The sequence below is a fragment of the Bemisia tabaci genome, chromosome 9 (genome assembly GCF_918797505.1).
Source record: "Bemisia tabaci chromosome 9, PGI_BMITA_v3".
NCBI classification, from domain to species: domain Eukaryota; kingdom Metazoa; phylum Arthropoda; class Insecta; order Hemiptera; family Aleyrodidae; genus Bemisia; species Bemisia tabaci.
In genome coordinates, this window is record NC_092801.1 from 14939606 (window position 1) to 14961697 (window position 22092).

Genomic DNA, 22092 nt, shown 5'->3' on the forward strand with positions numbered 1-22092 from the left:
AATTGCAAAATGCGGTTCATTATAATATATCTCATATTTAGTGCATTAATCTCTGCTGGCTCTAAATTGATTCATTTATAGTTCCTTCCGGCCAGCATCAATACAACCTGTTATAACAACGATTTTTCCCCCGAAGAAGTCTATTCGACGATTCTTAGCATTGAAAACTTCTCTGCCGTGCTAAGGAAGAACGCCGTAATGAACCATAATACATTGCCAAGTTTCCTTCGGTACAGTACGAATTTTCAAGAAAATCTGCGAATATTTTTACTCCAATGTTGCAGGTTACTTTATCCGCAATCAGATCTAAATTATCTGAAAATTTCAAGAAAAAATATCCACAACTCTCCTTAAAGATAAATAATTTATTTGAGGAAACTCGGCAACTGTTGAAGGCTCATCGGTGTTTTTACTCACCGCGGCAGTACTGTACCCCTCTTCAGCACGGCAGGCTCGGGTAGAGTCCCTTTATACTGAGAGTCAAGACAATGTGAATCCATTTCTGATTGGTTCCCGTATTTTAGGCCTTCGCAGTGTCACAAACGGGTATGAAGATTACACCTTCACCGATTGCAAAGATTATAATCTGGAATGGACCGGGGAATTACGGGTTCGGCAAGGAACAAACGGAATGAGAGAAGGAACGGAGAAAGGAATTTGAGAATAGGCCGATCAAAGATTACAAAAAACGTTCGATTTCTGTAATCTTTATTCCCGTTAGTGACTCCATGAGGGGGTGTTGTCTTGACTCATAAAGGGACTCTACTATGCTTTTCTTCAGCACAGCAGTCTCGGGGTGGGAGAGCATGAGGGTGAATTATCTGAATTTACAAGAAGGAATGCGCTTATCTCCGCTGTATACCAGATGTTCCCGGTGCTGCAAAACTCATAAATGAAACCATTGGTGTTAAAACCACGCATCTCTATGTTATGATAAACCTTAAAATAATACCATTCTTATGGACTTGACGGTTCCTCAGAAAGAAGCTTTATTCGGTTTCACATCGACCGTTGCAAATGCTTGCGAGATCGTTGATAAGGGCAACGGCAAAATGAACGATGTAAGAGGGAATTCGCGTGGGAGAGCAGAAGGCGCGGACCTGCGAGATCGGTGAAAATTCATAGATACTCGCTCGACTCATAAATAAAAATAGAAGGGTTGTAAAATTAAGATGGAAGCGTTGTAAAATTGGCAAACAAGGGATTTTTCGCCGACTCGGAAAACAGCACCGTTGTCGGTTCCTTTGTTCAATAATGTTTGCACTGAAAAAAAAATTTCGGCGTTTTTACCGCGGTTCGTTGGTACCTTTACCATCTCACTTTTGTTACCAATTATTGGTAATTTTACAAAGATCGACTGGTAAGCTTAACTAAAAACCGGTATTTTTACTGTTTTTTTCAGGTAAGAACGCCACTTTTATTGGTAATCAATTTCCAGTAACTTTGCCATTTTATCTCGGTAATTCTACCGCAGTCGATAAAAAATATTGGCGTTTTTACCAAGGTCCAGTAAAATTACCGAGAAAGTTCAATAATTTTATCGAGGTTTCTCGGTAAAATTACCAATTCCATAAATGGTAATTTTACCAAGAAAAAACTGGGATCAAACAGAACCCTGAATTCTTGGTAATTTTACACTTTTCTTAGTAAATACACCGAGATTTTTTTTTCAGTGTGCGACGTTCTCTGTGCAGTATCTTTCATACTTGCAGCGGAAAAATACACAGGTTGTTCAAAAAGTGCCGGGACTGGTTCTGTCAATGGGTAAGTTGCGCTAGTCACAGAATCGTGTTTTGATGATAGATTCTTGTAGATTAGCTTACAATAATCAAATCTGTCTGAACAGCAACTTTCTACGTTGAATATCAGCTGAGATATCGCGCTTTGAAAGATTTGGTTTATGACGTCATCCACCGCGGAAGTGATACCCTTGGTTTCTTCCGCATTGCTTTCATTTGTAAGGGAGATACACATTCTCACTGGTTACTCAACGTGAATCGCGAATGAGAGCAAGGTGGAAGAAACCAAGGGTGCCACTATCGTGGTGGGTGACGTCATTCAACGAATTTCTCAGTGCACGATAAACGTAGAAAGTTGCTATTTGGATGAATCTCATCATTTTTAGCTGATCAACAAGAATCTAGCATCAAAACACGATTCTGTAACCATAGAAACTGACCTATTTAAAAAAGAAAACTAGAAACTTGATGCATGGGTTGATTTTAAATATCAACTCAAAAGCTACCGATTGACACCAAGATCAATTCAATCATTGGTTAAAAGTTGACGAAGGTATGATAATTTAGTGAAAAAAAATTCGACAAAAAATTAGTTTCGAAGGTTAAGTCTGCCGTGCTGAGGAAAATCGCCGTACGTGCCTTTAGGTGTTGCCACATTTCCTCTGATGAAATGCGAATTTTCGAGGAAAATGTTCAACATTTTCCTTCAAATTTTTCAGTCTTTTTTGTACACAATTTAATCCAACATATCTGGAAATGTCAAGGAAAAGTATGCATGACTTAGAGTCCCTTTACACTGAGAGTCGAGACAACGCTCGATCACGCTGTCGTTGGAGATAAAATGTGTCTAGAGGTACCGCAGTTACTTCCTATATTAGAAACGTTATTTTCCGCGATCAATAGACACATTTTCGAGAGTGGATTTGGTGGAAGTTTTTAACTTACTACCAACCTTCGTTACAACAAAACTGAATTCCCTCCGCGCAAGGGTGCGGTTAAAACACTTGGTTTTCATTAGAGTCCCTTTACACTGAGAGTCAAGACAATGTGAATCCCTTTCTGATTGGCTCCCGTATTTTAGGCCTTCACAGTGTCACAAACGGGAATAAAGATTACATTTTCACCGATTGCAAAGATTATAATCTGGAATGAACCAGGGAATTACGGGTTCGGCAAGGAGCAAACGGAATGAGAGAAGGAACGGAGAAAGGAATTTGAGAATGGTCCGATCAAGGATTACGAAAAACGTTCAATTTGTGTAATCTTTATTCCCGTTTGTGACTCCATGAGGGGGTGTTGTCTTGACTCTCAGTAGAAAGGGACTCTAGCATAACCTACCTCAAAAATACATGATTTATCCGGGGAATTTGGCTACTATTGAATGTTCATACGGCGTTTTTCCTTAACACGGCAGCTGTGGTCTGCGTTGCGGGGTCCGCGGTTCACCCATGAACTTTTTTGACGTTTACTTGTTCGTTCCTCGAGGTCCGACGACGTCTGGTGTGACGTATGACGTCCGCGAGACGTCGAAGCCGCGTGATGAACGCTCGTAATTGAAGTCGACGGGAGATGTGCGCTACAGGCTACACCCTTCCCGTCGCGTCGACGCAACCCCTGCAATGCGTCAAAATTTATCAACGATACGATTATTTTTATTTTCGTCGCTTGTGTTGTGTTCATGGGCGGTAGATACCAGGGTTCGCGCGGCCTTGAAAAGTCCTTGAATATCCTTGAATTTTTTTCTCATTTTCATGTACTTGAAAATCCTTGATGTCTGAGGAATGACGTTAAAGTACTCGATTTTTTGCCAATAGATAGATAGATATATAGAATTTATTGATGCATACAGCCTATAGTAAACAGCTCTAGGACAAGTCAAATTTACAATTTATACAACAATTTAAGCAAAACGAAATTATACAGGTTCCTCAAAAAATTCTTTTAGATTATAATAAGCTTTATTTTTTAGTTTTATTTTCAATTGGTTAAGGAGTATTTTGACGGAACTTACCCTGTACATTACGTTTAACTCGTTGGCCATTACTTTTAACTCGATTTGAAAGATTCAGGCTTGAATCTTAGTGAATAATCACCAATAGCGAAGTGTGAATGATCGAATATTAATTTTGACAACATTCGTGCAGCCTTGAAAACTATTTGAATATCCGTGAATTTTTTTCTCGTGTTCGTGTACTTGAAAATCCTCTATGTTTGGGGAAAGACTTGAAAGTACTTGATTTGAGAGATTCAGGCTTGAATTTAATCATTGGTGGCGTGGCGTGAATGATCTATTGTCGAATTTCCCCCATTTGAAGCTATGGTAAAGAATCGATTATTAAGGTGTTCCTTGCGAACACCCTGTTTGTCGATCCTTTTCCGTAGGTTTAAACGGCAGATCAATCGATATATCGCAAATACGCCACAAACATGATTACATAATCATGCTTGAAACGAGGAAACAATTTTACTTTAAGCAGCCTTATCACTAATTTATTAATTTAATTTATTTTACGCATTTATTTTCCATAATTTTAATCCATGAAAACCTGTCATTTACTTAAACTTTCCGCATTTGTTTGAGCTTCTCATTACGAAAGCTCCAACTTTGCTTTATTGCGGTCGGGAGGAGTAAACATGTGGAGGAAAATTTTTTTTTTATTTTTTGTGATAAATGTCCTTGAATATATTCGAAAAAAATGACGACGAAGTCCTTGAATTTTCCTCGGGCAGTCAACATGAAAAACTCACGGAATTTTTTTTTTTTTTTTTCCAATCTCTCAGTAAATGCAACGGGTCATAGTAAGTGAAGGCGCTGTATGAACAATCCGACGTTACCATATATAGTTTCATTGAATATGAAATTTAAGAAAACTCATGTATTTTTCTCTTTCAAATTATTAGCGAATTTCAATCCTAAATTATTATAGTGTACCTTAAAAATTAAGGGACTTATCACTAATTTTCCTTAATATTAATTTTTTTACTGAAGAAACTTTGGAAACGTTTATTTTGTTCTATGCCACCGTCAAAGCTATTTAAATCTTCATCCACCGGTGAACAGGGGTTTTTTTTAGTTGAATTTCCCCAATTTTCCCCAACCATACTTTTGATCCAAATGTTTTCCGCTTAACAGATGTGCTATTTTTTAAACAGCCCCAATGTAGATAGATCTGATTTCCTGAAGGCAATACAGCGAACATCAGTCGAATCGGCAGGTTGTTACAGTGCCGCATGTCTCTTCGCGAGTAGTTGTCAAGCCAGAGCGCCTTCAATCCTTTGCATATGTAACCGGGACATCCGTGGAGTACGAATAGTTGTATCCCGGCGCCTGCGCGCGGAAATGCCGAATTACGGTAAGCACGCGATGCAGATGCTAGTTTCTTTTCCTAAGTTCTTCTTTTGGAAATGCTTTCGCCTATAGTAAAAACGCGTAACTTAATTCAATTTGTATTCAATTTATTTTTTAGATAGTGCAGTTTAACAAAAATACAAACAAAAATGTATCCTTTATTTTTTTGTGTCAACTCCGGCATTTACCGTTAGGGACTCAAAATGAAAAAAACGAAGCCTTTATGTTCATTGCATATAGAGTTACGGTGCTTTTTCGATAGAGGCAGCATGTGAAACAACGATTTTTTATGTCATCAACACGTTTAATTCATTATGACACACATATGGTATATTATATTTAGGAGATCAAGTTGACATCAAACCTCACGTATTGTTGAAACTATTAACGCTTCTTTAAAAATAGCTCGTTCAATGCTAACCAAATGATTATTTTATTTTGAAATTAACGTTTTCAAAATGTAACATTTAAACAATTTTGAAGGTTTTAAAAAACGTCGCTTTTTTAATATTATATTTTACCCTTGAATTAACAGATTTAATTTAACTCGCCTTATTCACATCTTTGAAGCTTTTGACGGCAATAGTTTTTAAGTGCAACCATTGTTTCTACACAAATCGGGGAAAGGTCAGAGAATATCTGACACATCTACTAATCACCAAAACATATCAGTGATCTGTCAACCATTCATCTTGTCTGGTCATTTTAAGTCTCGCCATCATTCAAACATTTACTGAGTGTCATCTCTAAATAAGGATTTTTCGTCCAAAGTTTAGCGAAAGTCAGTGTATTACTTAAAAAAAAAAATGAATGGAAATTTTGTTCGAAGGTCAGGGAAAGTCAAGAAATTAGAAAACATTGGAAGCAGAGAAAAGTCGAGGAATCTGAAGACGAAGAAATTATGACAACTCTGCCACCTCAACGTTATTTAAAACCTTAGAATATGGCAATCACTCCCTTATACAAAAATGTAGTTCACAGGAAAAAAAAAACACATTGAATCTAGAGTCCAGACTCTTAAAAACATCGACAGGAAAAAGTACTCTTGATTCAATCAGAATCTAGCTTAAATCAAGAACCAAGCCTCTTAAATTTGAGCGGATTTCATTTTGATTTAAGCTTAAATCTGATTGAATTAAGAGTCCTTTTTCTTGTCAATGTTTTCAAGAGTCTGGACTCTAGATCCAATATGTTTCCTTTTCCAAGTGTTGATAATAAGCACAGTAATAAAGACAGAGAAACCAAAGCCACTGAAATAGACATTATATGTAAGAACTTACATCCCTCTTGCCGCATACTTCCACCTCCCTCCAGGTGAAAGATAATAAGAACGATATTTCCTTGAATAAGACTGACGTGCGTTACAAAATTCATGAGTCAAATGCAGAGATTGAACACGAATACGAATGGAGCTGGTTAAAGTTTTACGACGATTTTCCAGCTCCCTTACATGCGGCAACTTGGAGCTGGAAATGATGCCCTTCAGGAAATGACACGGTTTAAACTCGACCTGAATCCAAAGCGCGAATCAAGAAGTTTGGAGGTACGGTACATGCACTTTTGAAAAGTCCGTCTTTCTCCGCTTTCTAACTTCTCGTCTGTGGGAACAGTAGAATGTTGTGAGAAAGACTCTAAAATCGCAAGTTACTACTTGCGGTAGAGCACGTTAATGAAACAAGTGACTTTAAATTCGACAAACCGTTCATAAGTAATTCGCATCCTCATACGCGGATGGTTCGCTTTTATTACAGTGACACATTTGAACCGAGTTTATCAGAGGAGAACCAACCCAAATTTTCGAAAAATTGAGTTAGGAATGTCTTTGAATTTCACAAGCCGTATATTTTTCCTGTCAAAAACTGAAATTCGAAAAACAGAAGAGAATTGCAGAGTAGAGTAGGGCAGTTGCACAGGTTTTATCCCCTCAAATTATTTTTGAAAAGTGCCGAAAAAATGAGAATATCTGTAGATTGCTAATAAATGAAATAACAGAAAAATTGATTTTAATGTCACTTTTTGTCGGTTTCCTTGAGTCACTTAACAACGCGCAGTGTCAATCAGCCATCAGAGAAAAATCTTATCCTCAGAGGTGGCTCAAATTTTGGGGCTGTGATCTACCTATAGACACTGGAGGGAGGGATTCGACAGGCTAACGCCCAGTAAATTCACGGAGATAAAAAAAAATATTCAACATAAAAACGCTGAAAAACCTGCGAATAAAAGTTAATTCCAGATGAATGTTTCGCGAGAGGTTTTACGGAGCCTCAAGAAAATGCATAATATATAATAACATTGAGATGAAAGGAAGCAAACACTACATCAATTTGGTGGCGTAGAGCTCTCACAGCTGCAGAGATTAGAAAATTCAAATAAAATCTTTCAACTTTCGAGCGTCTAAATCATCACACGCCTTTTAAAAATCCAATTATGGGGCCGAAATTACATGGCACTGGAAACTCCTCCAATAATGTGTGTCCTTTTGACTCCCTGTGCCACAAACGTACAAACTCATACACGTTTGAAGCGGAAATCCGTTCCATTTAAGGAACATACCCCAATATTTTCATGTGCATTTTATTCCATTGGAGTATGGGTGTTTAGGAGTCACGGGTTGTAAATTTTGAAAAAATGAATTTTCGGTTTTTCATTCGATGTATCGTTCAATATTTTTCTTGATGTTGTCAAAATTATGCCAAGATTGAAGTACATCTAGTACGATAAGAAAAACATATATCAGCGTATCAAGCAACGGCCAATTATTTTTTTTTTATTTTTTTTTTATTTTTATTTTTTTTAAACTTGCGAAGTCGCTTTTATGATATTAAGAAATTAATCTATAGTTACTTCAATTAATCTGTTGTTATAATTTAAGCAAATTGTATATATTCCCTTTATCGGAAGCTTACAATAAAATAAATCTTAAAAAAAAAGGAAACCTGCATATTTGAAACACGTGTAGAATATTCGGTAAAGAAACATTTATATATTTCATCAGCACATTGGATGCACCTGACTCAGTCGAACATAAAATGAACTAAATTTTGTAGTGATTACAATTTCGTCATTCATATGCTCCTTAGATGGAGAAAGTTCTTTTAGACATGTGTTGGTCATTTTTCCGACGTGCGGGCTAAATTCAGTATATAGAACTGAAATTATTATTACACATGGAAAAGCTTACTCGAACATGATATTTCCACACAGAGAACAATGTGGGTAGTGCATCGTGCTAGTTAAAAGGATAATTAAGTTATTTCATTTTTCGGAAAAAACCGAAACATGGATTCTGAAAATTTGATTCGTTCCAATTTGTTCACAAAAAAGTGTTCACTAAATTGGAAAATCACCCCGTATATTGCGTGCATCGATCTCTCGGGCAATGACCCCGAAAAAATCGCAGTTCTACAGTTTCTTCCTGCGAAATGTGGTATACTGCCGTGCTAAGGAATAACGACGTATAAAAATTCGAGAGTTGCCAAATTTCTCCGAATAAAACATGTACTTGTGAGGAAAGTTTCGCGTAGCTTTCCCTGGAATTTTCAGATGTTTCAAATTAAATCGCGAACAAAATAGTCTGAAAAATTTGGAAAAAAAATGTTCTCAATTTATTTTCCCAGTAAAATCTTGCATTGAAAGAAATATGGCAACATCTGAAGGCTCATACGGCGTTTTTCCTCAGCACGGCAGTATAGTCCGAATGCACGCTCTCATCGGTTAAACCGTATTTTATCGCTGACATTTGGCAATTAGTTCTGCACGACAGACTCTAAATTAAAGCAAGTGAATGTATAAAGTATCCCTTTCCTCATGATTAAATAATGAATGTGTACGAATTCATTCGAGATCGGGTCGAACGGAGCGCTACGCGCCACGACCCGCGAAGCGCGGTGATTCGCAACAATGCAACAATGGTTTGGTTGCAACCATTGTAACCAAATAACTTTCCTCGACCCTTTCAGAAAATTCTATTCGAGATCATAAACTATCTCAAAATTTATCGAGAAAATATGCATATACCTATCCTAAAAAATGAACATTTCATCGAGGGAAATCCGGCAGCTCTCGAATGTTCATATAGCGTTTTTCCTCGCGACGGTAGGATGAGCCTACTTACGTTGTCAATTTTCGTTTGATAAAATATAGATTTTCAGGAAAATCTATGAATATCTCTACTCGAACTTTCCAGAAAGTCCTATTTGCGATCAGATCTAAACTATAACTTAAAACTACCATAGAAAATTTGCATACCTCTCCTTCCCAAGCAGCAGCGATCGCGATAAATAGCGATTTTATCGGTTGATTATCGCGATTATATCGGTGGCAATTTATCGCAATATTATCGAATAAAAAATTGCAATTTATGGCGATTAAATCGCTATGCATCGCAATTTTTTGTTCGTTATAAAATCGCTCGTCGATAAAATCGAGATTAAATCGCCATATTTCGCGATTATTGTTTCGATAATATCGCGATAAATTGCCGGGCGATAAAATCGCGATTTTATTGCAACAAGATCGAGGATAATCGCTCAGATGTTGACGATCTTAGCGATTTTATCGCCGACAAAATCGCAACAAATCGCGATTTTTCCGTTGAAAAATGCTACTTGGGTTAAAATGAACATTTCATCGAGGGAAATCCGGCAACTCTGGAATGCTCATACGGCGTTTTTCCTATGAACACGGCTGAAAACAACACTACGCGGAGTGTGCCGTGTTCCCCGCTCCGTTCCCGAGGGGGGACGCTCGCTCGCCCCCCACCCCCTACCGCCCGCCCGGGCGTCCCCTGTGATTTCTTGTTTGCGCTCCTGAAGGAGCGGGGGTGGGGAACCGGAAGAGCGGTCACCGGAAACTCAATAAATAGTCACATAGCGCTCCGCTCCGGCGCTGGAGGGGGGTGGAAGGGGGGTGGAGGGGGGTGGATATTAGGTCATGAAAGAATCATATATTGCGGGCAATCCGGGGCAATAACCTGTGAGGATGCTCCCATCTAGCTCTGAATTTTTGATTATGGGTTGTTGTTCGGGAAAAGTCCTCTCGTGAAGGGTTTTCTTCGGATAGGTCTGTTGCACGGAACGTATACAGCCAATAACTGAGTAAATTCACGGAAAAAATTTAATTGCTGATTTAACAATCCAATTGCTAAAAATAGTGACTGCAATGTTTCAATGTAGATTTCACAACACAAAAATGCTACTTTAACCACCCCCGTGGTTAAAGCAGCTCACAATAGTGGTTAAAGTAGCATTTTTTGGTTGTGAAATCTACGTTAAAACATTGCAGTCACTTTTTTTAACAATTTAATTGTTAAATCAGTAATTTAATTTTTCCGTGTTTTTAAATTGTAAATTAGCTCGAAAATCACATGTGACACATCAAAAAAGTCTAAAATACTCCTTAGCGCGCAATCTGCGTAGTTTGTACACTGAAAAAAAAATCTCGGTGTCTTTACTAAGAAAAGGGTAAAATTACCAAGAATTCAGATGGTTCTATTTGATCCCGGTTTTTTCTTGGTAAAATCACCATTTATGGAATTGGTAATTCTACCGAGAAATCTCGGTAAAATTATTGAACTTTCCTTGGTAATTTTATTGGACCTTGGTAAAAACGCCAATATTTTTTATCGACTGTGGTAGAATTACCGAGATAAAATGGCAAAGCTACCGGGAATTGATTACCAATAAAAGTGGTATTATCTTACCTGAAAAAAGCATTAATAATACCGGTTTCTAGGTAAGCTTACCAGTCTGTCTTGGTAAAATTACCAATAATTGGTAAAAAAAGTGAGATGGTAAAGGTACCAAGGGACCTTGATAAAAACGCCGAGAATTTTTTTTCGGTGTAACACGCTTTTCCAAATTGACCGCGTATTTGGGCAGTTTTTCTCGGTGGCTGGCCGTCAAGTTTGCCTACAGCACCTGTAATACTGGAGAGTATTGCCATCTCAATCCTTTTACTGCAGATAAAGTGTGCCGCTCTCTGATTGGTCGGCTATCGTGGAGCCCCAAAGTTGGCCCAATGTAAACAAACCCCAGCCCCTCTGCTCCTAGTTTGGCCCAATGTCAACAAACAAAATGACGAAAAAGTTCTAGTCGTGATTTTGGGTGTGAGTATGATTATCATTCATTCCTCAGCCGACAATACGTGTTCCTCTGGGTCGGGTTTGTTTACATGGGGCCAACTGTGGAGCCCCATGATAGCCTAGCTAAAACTGATGAACAAATCAGTGAGCGGCAAAGAGATGGCAATACTCTCCTGTATACAGGTACTCTAGGTTTTCTCGGGGAAAAACTTGACCTATAAATAAACAAACGATCTCGCGAACTGTAATAAACTCTCCTTTTGTGAGATTTTAGTTGATTCAAAGTTTTTGTTTTAGCAAAATATGCAGAGAAAGTAAAATGAAACAAATGCTTGACAACGATTAAAATCATACGATAGAAAAAGTTGGTGAAATTGTTTAATTGTTTACTCAGGCCAGTTCTTATTCACTTTTCTGAATGTGCAAACCTGGTCGGCGGTGACTGCGGAAAACTGCCCGGAGACGCGGAAAAATTGAAAAAGCGTGTTGCAGACCACCTCTGCTTTGTGAGGCTGAATACTCAGAGAAACTTGGCAACACTGGAATGACCTTACCTCCACTTCAATTAAATTGGTGAATATGTATAAGCTTTGGATCGAGACGGGCGTGTGGAGGATCAGAAATGAAGGAACTCGAATTAAGCTAATGGTTTCGGAAGTAATTAATACGATCTCGCTCGAACCCTTGCACCGAAAGGTGGGAAAAGGAGGAGAGAAAAATGCATCAGTTAAGATGTTAAGACTCACGGTGCGCACTGGCGGAGGTCGAGAATTTTCAGCAGTTTGATCGAGATTGCAATCGCTGCAAAGTTGTATTCGAAGTCGTCTCTTGAACGGACCATTTTCGCGAGGAGATCGAAAGTGGATTACATCGTGACTGAAGAGAGATTTGAAGAGACATTTACTTTGCATGGTAAAAAAAGGCAACTTTTAAGAATGAATTATCACGAATTATTTATGGTTGGCCTAACAAACCTTAACACGTGGGATCTTTCAATCACTTATCGGACATTCATGAAGTATTGCCTCTCATTTAGTTGAAAAAACTTTAGGCTTGGGGGCATCACCTCTAATCTCCTCCTTTATCCGATCCCCAATGCATTTTCATCCGCCTTTTAAGTTAAAAGTCCTAGGCGCTGTCTGGATCTGTTCGAACGAAATCAAGAAAAGTCTAATGAAACAAGCAACTGTCGACTTTCAAATGCACCGATCCCACCCGATGCAACCTTGGTGACGTTGGAAATCCGGCAGCTCTTCCTCTGCTATCTTGTTGATTAAACGTGAAATTCTAAGGACGTAGGATGCTCTCAGCCATGGTTTGGATTAACTCGACTCCAAGCAATTTTCCAATGCAACGCGTCCTATTCACGATGTTCTACTCCGTATCCGCAGTCATTGAGGGAGGCGCCAGAAAAGCATGGCGATGGTTGTACCCCTCGACTGCCGTGCTCCAAAATGTCCTCTCTTATTCAATTATCAATAGGCCACTATAAAAGTCTCTAATGGAGATGTTACATATGTGAGGAATTTGCGATTTGACTGTTGATTCTTATGTAAAAGTTCGCGAGAAACACGATGGTGCTACTGCTTTCCTCTGAAATCAACTTCCAAGCTCAAAAAAAGCTCTCAAAGTTGAGGTAAAATGGAGGGGATATCCCACACTATCCTGAGAGTCCACCTCTACACCAAGACAAACTCTCCATGCAAAGATATGGAGCAAATACATTAGCAGTGATGCCGTGTTTTCAGTTTTAGAGTCCCCAAATAAAGTGGCAGCCCTGTCAATGTATTTGCCCCCTATCTTTGCATGGAGAGTTTGTCTTGATGTAGAGGTGGACTCTCAGGATAGCGTGGGATATCCCCTCCATTTTGTCTCAACTTTGAGAGCTTTTTTGAGCTTGGGAGTTGATTTCAGAGAAAACCAGAGGCACCATCGTGTTTCTCGCGAACTTTTACATATGAATCGAGAGTCAAACTGCAAATTCCTCACACATGCAACATCTCCATTAATCGATTGATTCGTCATTTACACCCATGGGAAATGATCGATTATCGGGGCATACCGTAATAATCGATTCCGTACTAAAGATTCAAATGGGAAAATATCGATACTCGATTGTTCACGCCTCGCCACTACGATCGATGCGTCTCTGCGTGTCGTCACCCGACCCCCACTATCCATCTCTGTGAGTTTCCTCCGTCGTATTTTTCCATGTTTATTCTCCGCCAAGACCAATTTTCTCCTTTAATTGAACGCAGGCGTACGGCTTCGAGTCCACGCTCGCGATAATACAGAAAGAAAACAGTCGCGAATTTATTTCGGGTATCGGGAGCCATCTCACGACCCCCCCCCCCCCCCTTCTCGCGAAGGTAATCGGTTTCGTTAGTTTGACATCGTTGTCAAGCTGAAGAGAGTTTGTCCATCGGATCCCTTTAAACCGAACAATTACACATATCACACAATCACAGAGTTACAATTACACAAATGTGCACAGTTACACAATTGAATCAGTCTGTTCGAAAACACACCAACTCGGGAAAAAAAATTGTTCAGGAAACACGTAAAACTGCGCAGAGGGCGAAGAAGTTAGTTTAAGAAAAACCTTTTTGGTGCCAAAGGACAAATACTTAAAGACATTGTAAAGCACCAAGTTGAAATCGATACACCATGCTTGATGACAGAGAATTAAGCGTTTAAAAATTTCCGAGTTGGTGTGTTTTCGTTCTTACCGACTTTCAGATACTGATTTTTCATAGTCTGCCCTGAAAAATGTGTATTTTTCGACCTGAATAACGCTTGAATATTTATATAACTTGTTGGTACAAGGTATACTGAACCGAAAAAAGAAAACCGCAAAATCGGATAGTCACCCGTTTCCTTTGAAATGACCAAAAATTGGTATTTCCAATGAAATACTTCGAATTTTCCCTTTTCCCGTCGCTGTCTCGAGCACTTCCGATTGCAATTTCGAAATTTCCTTTTGCGTGCAGATGTTTCTATCCATAAATGTCACTAAACCGTAAAAAAGTGAAAATCGAAAAAAACCCGAGTTGGTGTGTTTTCGAACTCACTGATTCAATTACAGTCCCTTCAATTCAGAATCGCACAAGTGAAATAAAATTCATAAAAGATTGAGAATTTCCGTGCGATATTTCATTAAATATCGCAAGGCTGTGAAAAATATGAATCATTATTTCCATGATTTTTGTAAGCAACGCGCAATAATAAACAACGAGAAGAAAACCCACTAATTATTTTGCATTTGGATATTTTTTTTAAAAATATCTGAAATTTAATAAAATATCTCACCTGGAATCGCGAGATTTTGTTTTTCTTGAAAATTTGTAACCCTGGTTGGAGGAAGAGACTGCTGTGTTACCAAAGATAGCATTATTGCCCAAATTTTCCTCCTTAAATTCTACCAATCTAACTTATAGAACATTTAAATGAAATGAGAGAGTAAATCGGGAGCGTTGCAAATCCAGGAACGTGAATTGTAGTGTCACACACAGCCGATGTGCAATAAAATCAAGGCGTCCTGCTTTTTTCTATGGTGATGTTTGGATACAACTATTCGTGCTCTGGGGTAGCCCTCTTTGCATATTCAAATAATTGAAGGCGTTCTGAATTTCTCCGCACTCCTGAGTTGCGCGCCGCGCAGCGCTCTTTGAGTCGCCATCAAAAATGCTTTATCTGTTCTGCTATGGTACGCAGTGGATGATAATGCCCGAATTTTAGGGATCGAGTCTCTTTTAAAATTCGTGTAATCCAACATAAATGAGATCGCTAATTCACGGTCAGAACAGCAAACCCTTTTTAGTCGTAAAATGCGAGTTGTATGAGCGAGTTAAGCGCAGTAAGTGCGTAACTACTGAAGCTGTGTCGGACAAAACATCCGTGAGTCTATTCCATTCCTTGAGAGGGCGATGGGGGAAGGGGGTAAGAGAGAGAGAGAAGAGCTGTGCTTACTGATGTCTTAAGTAAGATGGAACCTTTTTCTGTTAAGATTTATCTCATCGATTTTCAATCATTCAAAAGAGCTCTGAGAAAATTTTATACGATCATTGTGACATTTGCGTAGAACTGAGGATTCATTTATGACATTTTTCCTCAGGCCGTTTCCAGCAGGGTGATTGTTGAAATTAGTAGACTAAGCTATAGACAAACAAGACAAAATGGATCTATAGGAATCCTATTGGTGGAAGCAGGTGGTTGCAAATGGGCAGAGGAGGTAGGTAATAGACTAACTAACGGCAACCCACGAGAGACCATGTAGTTAGTCCATCATTTTCTTCCTTAGTCTATAGAAACAGCTCATTTCAACCAATTGGATCCCTCTATACTCCCTATGTTTTCTTCGTCTATAGCTTTGTCTGTCAGTTTCAAAAATCAGCTGGTCCGTTTTTTCAATATTTCTTTTTTTCGAGTGCTGTTCTCTACAGTAACACGGCAGAGGTAAAGAAGAACCATACACCGTAAAAGTGTGATTTCCTTATAAATTTCGGTCCTGATGTTTTGATTCAAAAGAAATCAAACAATATAGCATCTTGAAAGTTTCTATGGATTTTCTTTTCGTCAGAATTTTGCGTGTTTTACCGATTAAAATGGAACACGAGAAGAAACTGAGCAACGTCCAACGTAATTAGGAAAAGTCTTGTTGAATCCACCTGGCGATCACCTTAGTATTATTTTCGTTAAACCAAGTCCACTTTACTCCTTCCCTCTAGCCCCGTCGCCATTTGGACGTATTTTTGCCAAACGGAACTATGTGCATTATGAGATGAGCTGTGTTATGCATATATTCTTATGGGTCTCAGGGCTCATGTCTTAATGGATACAGTTCCGTTTTGCAGAAATACGTCCATTTGATACAATCGCGACACGGAATTTACAACAGACTACGAAATAATTACAGGCCATCGAGACCCGGAAACCCTTTCGGGGCAGCATCGATGCATCTGTGCACCATTCTGCCGTGCTAGGGAAAAACGCCTTATGAAGATTCGAGAGGTTGCCAAATCGCCCCGGATAAAACATGTATTTTTGTAAAAGATTATCGGTATTAATCCTTGAAATTTTTAGACATTTTGGACAAAATTGCGAACAAAATTGTCTAAAAAATTGAAGAAAAACATTCAGAATATTCCCAGTAAATTAGGTTTTTATTAAAGGAAATGTGGCACCGTCTGATGGTTCATACGGCGTTCTTCATTAGCACGACAGCATTGCAGTCGGTCGAGCGAGCGAAATCACCGGATGATCATTCGGATGTTGTCAAATTTCTTACGATAGACTATTCGATTTTTCAAAAATTTGGTTCCTTTACTAGCGAGGAACATGAGGAACCAAGCCTTGAAAAGGATATTTCAACTGAAATCAAATCACTTTTTCCAATGCTTGAAGAATGAAAAAAGGAAATTTACTACGAACAGGCCCCTCGTTTCCCCTAAAATTTGTGTATTTTCTGCTCATCTTGACAACATCCAAATTTCGATACGACGAGTTTTCTCAGCGCGACAGGGCGGCTGCATAATCGCCCGGATTAGCAACGCAGTCGATTCGGCGGCGCCAAAAAAAGAGACGCGAGGAAAAAAATCGCTTGAAAAACTGCATCACTTAAGCTCACTACAATCCACCCGCTCTCCCTCGGGGGAGGGAGGGGAGGGGGGAGGCTTCGCTGCCCTCCATTCGAGGTACAATTTACGGCGGGCGGCTCTCCCGGGTCCCGAAGCGCCCCTTCTGGCGTAAAGCTGCGGTTCCACAAGCGATGCGCGACAGAAACTTGCGAAGAGCCGCATGATCAGATGCTTTAGACTAGAGTACCTCTATAGACAGAGTATGGCCATTTCTGTTCCGGTTTTTCATTGGTCTCGTGAAACCAGGCTGACACGATGTTCTTACGGCCGTAAATAAACAAACAAGATGTCTGTTATCAGCAAGCAAATTTGAGGTTATGCACATTTTACATCCTCTTGTGATAAAGATGAAAGGCGTTTTAACAATGTTTTCATGTGTTTTTCGTGTGTTATTCGTAGATATGCTAGTTAAAATTGTTACTGCCACATAATTTAAATTGTTTTCAAATTTAGCTTCTTATCGATGTTACGCGCGGTGAGCCGCCATCTTGTTTGTTTATTTACGGCCGTAAGAGCATCATGAAGCCTAAAAATTCGTTGACCAATCAAAGAGCGGCACAGTTTTTCTGCAGTAAAAAGATACGAATATGGCCATACTCTGTGTAAAAAGGTTCTCTACTTTAGACCTCATGCAAGTGTGAGGGATTGTATCGATATCGATTGGTTCAAAATGTGAACATAGCCTCAAAAGTTAATTGAGTAAACTGAGGGAAGAGTTTTTTGGTAATAGGTTTTGGATTCCTATATATGTGAGTACAAAATGACAATGAAAATTGAAATTCCTAGGAATTTTCTAATTTTCAGCTGTTCCAACTTAAGTCCTAAAATTATTATTTGAGGTTATGCTCTATTGTTTTAAATCAAAGTATACATAGAGCCACCATCGAATAAGATCCATACACGGTGCAGTGTTCCTTTTTTTCTCTATATAAAACAAACTCCAACGCTCAAGAAATGATCTCAATTAAAAGTTGAAGGTGTAATAGAGGGGATCCCCTACCATATACAAAGAGCCCACATTACCCTTATATGCATCCAGCCTTACTCTCCATGTGCATAATATTACCATGCTAAGGAAGAACGCCGTATAAGCCATAAGACGTTGCCAAATTTCCTCTCAGAAAATATTTATTTTTGAAGGAAGTTATAAATATTTTTCCTCAAAATTGTCAGCTTTTTAAGATCAGATTACGAACAAAATCCTCTGAGAAATCAGAGGAGAAACATTCACAAATTTCCTTGGAAATGCGTGATTTGTAGAGGAAAATTTGGCAATGCCTGGTGGCACCTACGGCGTTTTTCTTTAGCACGGCAGAATACTAGGAGGATAAAATAGGCGCAGGCAAGTTTGCGCCGCGTGCTGTCTGTGTAACCGCGCCTTCACGGGAGACCTGGGAAGCCTTGCCAATCGATGGATGGTGACCGTTTTGCGCGTCTGAACGAGCCGACTGCAGGATATTTTATATTTATAATGGCGCACGGCGGGATGAGACAATGGGCGGAGTCTGAAATGACTTTTTTTCCCGAAACTTGCAAACTTTCATGTGTAGCTCCTCAGTCCTCACAATGGAGATGTTGCATGAGTGAGGAATTTGCGATTTGACTGTTGGTTCTTATGTAAAAGTTCGCGAGAAACACGATGGTGCCACTGTTTTTCTCTGAAATCAACCCCCAAGCTCAAAAGAAGCTCTCAAGTTGAGGCCAAAATGGAGGGGATATCCCACGCTACCCTGAGTGTCCACCTCTACATCAAGACGAACTCTCCATGCGAAGATAGGGAGCAAATACACTGACAGGGCTGCCACTTTATTTGGAGACTCTAAAACTGAAAACCCGGCATCACTGCTAATGTATTTGCTCCCTATCTTCGCATGGAGAGTTCGTCTTGATGTAGAGGTGGACTCTTAGGATAGCGTGGGATATCCCCTCCATTTTGGCCTCAACTTGAGAGCTTTTTTTGAGCTTAGGAGTTGATTCCAGAGAAAACCAGTGGCACCATCGTGTTTCTCGCGTACTTTTACATAAAGAATCAATGGTCAAATCGCAAATCTCTTACACATGTAACATCTCCATTAATACATTTCCATAGGTTTAAACGGAGGGAAAAAAGTTATCAATTTGTTGGACCCACCAAAGCGATTGATCTGCCATTTAAACCTATCGGGAATCGCAACGAATACCTTAATAATCGATTCTTTTCCATAGCTTCAAATGGGAAAATATCACTGAATCGATCATTGACGCTCACGCCTCGCCACTGATATTCCGCATGTGAGGGCCCAAAGTGTGTGCTAAACAATGACACGATCGTTTACTGCGAAGAGAAAAGTTTCATGGATCTTAGACGGCCCGGCGCACATAGGGTTGAGTCAGTAGGAGAGGTCGGACAAAATTTGGAAACTTCAAACGCTTATAACTCCGTTTATATAAACGTTTATTATTAAAACTTTGAGGTTAGCCGGCCAGGTTGGCCTAGTGGTCAGCGCGTCTGACTCTAGGTCAATAGGTCCCGGGTTCGAATCCCGGTGGTGGTGACAAATTTTCATGGAACTGACGAGTGGATCTGCTGAAGCAGATTCCACTCGGCCTTAATCCGTGAAAATTTGTAAGCCTGGAGCATGGATGTCTACCAAACTCCCTGATGTCTTCGGAAAATAAATAGTGCCTATAGATGGCTGTAGATTCCTAAAGGAATAGAAGCCACTAAACTCAAAAAAAAAAAAAAAAAAACTTTGAGGTTATAAAAGTGGTTCCATTGGTTTCCTCTGGAAATTTTCCAGCGAAAGCACCCCTATAAGTTTATAATGTGACGAAATAAACATCAAAATTTGCAATTTTAGTAAACAATTTCATGTCCAACCTCCCTAATGGACCATTAGACAAGGTACGAATGTAAGCAATCTGATACATGTTTCTTGACCAAAATTTCACGTAAAACACGATTTGCGCAACGAAAATTACTGAAACCAACTCCTAACGAAGATATTACGTTTTTATTTCACATTGGTTGCGAGAAATTTGAATTGCGGAAGGAATTTGAAACTTGACAAGAAACTCAAAGCTCTACGTGAGTCAAATCGCGCACTACAACAGTTTCAGCAAGCTTCTCAATCGAACAATGTTCATTTCCCACCATGTGTTGTTCACACTATAAGCAATTTTCTATAGCTGAGCCAAAGAGTCAAGATTGAGGTTGCCAGATTTTTATATCGCAGAGACTGTCATGATAACGTTTAGCGCACGATGTGAGTCACGTAGAGCATTGAGTTTTCATGAGCGGGTGGTTTGAATTCACGCATCAAGAATCATTTAATATCTTCGTAAGAAGTTGATTTTGGTAATTTTTGTTGTGCGCATCGTGTTCTACGTGAAATTTTGGTTAAGAAACATAAATCAGAATACTGAAATTCGTACCTGGTCTAGTGATTCATTGACTCGATCCACTGTGCAGCGCAGCAGGCGGCGCATCGTGCAACTTGCAACGTGCAACGTGCGTTTCGCCCCGCGACAGGGAAATTGGAAAGTTATCCGCTCGCGAAATATCCCGCGGAAAACTCGCGGAAAAAGGCGATGACACTCGCGAAACAAAGTAGTTTCATCCAAGTTTGTTGTCCCAGAAACACGCCGCACCGTGGACGAGTTATCGAGAAAGGCCGGCGTCGAATAGTGGATGCGACTATTCGCGCTCCTCGGATGTGCGTGTTGTATGTCACGAAAATGAAGGCGTTTCGAATTTTCTCTCGGGTCGTTTATCTTGTCTTCGATTCGTACCGTTGAGGTAAGATGCGTCCAAGTGTCTTTTGAAACAAAAAGATCTCTCATGTTTATTGAGTCATTCGTTGTTTTCCGGCTTGTGAAGTTAACTTTCCGCACTTTTCTCTGGAATTTTATCATGAGATTATGCTCTAGTGTCTTGGTTTGAACTGCCGCACATCAATATCGACGGTGAAACTACCAGTCCACGTATCTCTTTTACGGAGTTTAAGAATCTACTCAGAACATAATTTTTTTGAAGGAGAACAACTGAATATCATTCCTTCAAGTGTTCACAGTATGGACTACTAGACAAGGTACAAATTGAAGCAATCTGATACATGTTTCTTACTAACCAGAATTTTACGTGAAACGCGATTCGCGCAACGAAAATTACTGAAACCAACTTTTAACGAAGATATTAACGTTTTTACATGTATTACACATTGGTGACGAGGAATTTGAACTGCCCGCTCACAAGAAACTCAAAGCTCTACGTGAGTCAAATCGCGCACTATAACAGTTTCAGCAAGCTTCTCAATCGAACAATTTTCATTTCCCACCATGTGTTGTTCACCTTATGAGCAATTTACTATAGCTGAGCCAAAGCGTCAAGATTGAGGTTGCCAGATTTTTATATCGCAGAGTCGTTCATGATAACGTTTAACGCGCGATGTGAATCACGTAGAGAATTGAGTTTTCATGAGCGGGTGGTTTGAATTCACGCATAAGGAATCATTAAATATCTCCGTAAGGAGTTAATTGCGGTAATTTTTGGTGTGCGCATCGTGTTCTACGTGAAATTTTAGGTACGAAACATGGATCAGAATGCTGAAATTCGTACCTAGTCTAGTGGTCCATTTCAAGAATTGACGCTGAAGCCCCACATGTTTCCATATCGCGACGCTGACTCGCCTTACTGTGCGCCGTTTCCCCACATTTTTGCCGTCTCCTTGTTTTTCTTGGACGGTGCGCAAGTTATAACGAGACTCCTTAGGAAACGCGGGAATTACCTACGCTTCGTTTGCGAACAACTTGAAGCGGAGTGGTGTGGATTTTCGTGAAAATTGGTTTATTTTGCCCACTCGGATGTGCGTGGCAGTATCAATTTCTGAAAGCTTCGAAAGTTTGTACTCTGAAAGTTAGGAGTTCTCATCCTTAACTCTGTTGCCGTGGTCATAAGTTTCATATCGTCACCTTCCAGCTAAAATATCACAAAGCGCCATGCGACGTTGAAAAATTTCCGCCGCAATTTTATTTTTTTACAGAGAAATTTTCGGTTGAATCGGTTTGAAAATTCCACTGAATTTCTTCTATGCTGCCGATAAAATTCAATGATATTTTGAGACAGTTTTATTGAGCAATTTCTCTGTAAAAAAATTAAAATGGCGGCGGGAATTTTTCAAGGTCGCATGGCACTTGTGATACTTCGGCCGGAAGGTGTCAATATACTCTTCAATAAATTAAGGTCGTGCAGTTTAGAGGAAAAATGATCAGTGAGAACGAAAACACAGTAACTCGATATCTCGAAAA

General features: G+C 39.5%; 1 protein-coding gene across 1 annotated transcript in view; it reads left to right on the forward strand.

The window, feature by feature from the left end:
* LOC109038201 (uncharacterized) overlaps positions 1-22092 on the forward strand; it is a 244848-nt gene that overhangs the window by 185207 nt on the left and 37549 nt on the right. The window lies entirely within an intron of this gene.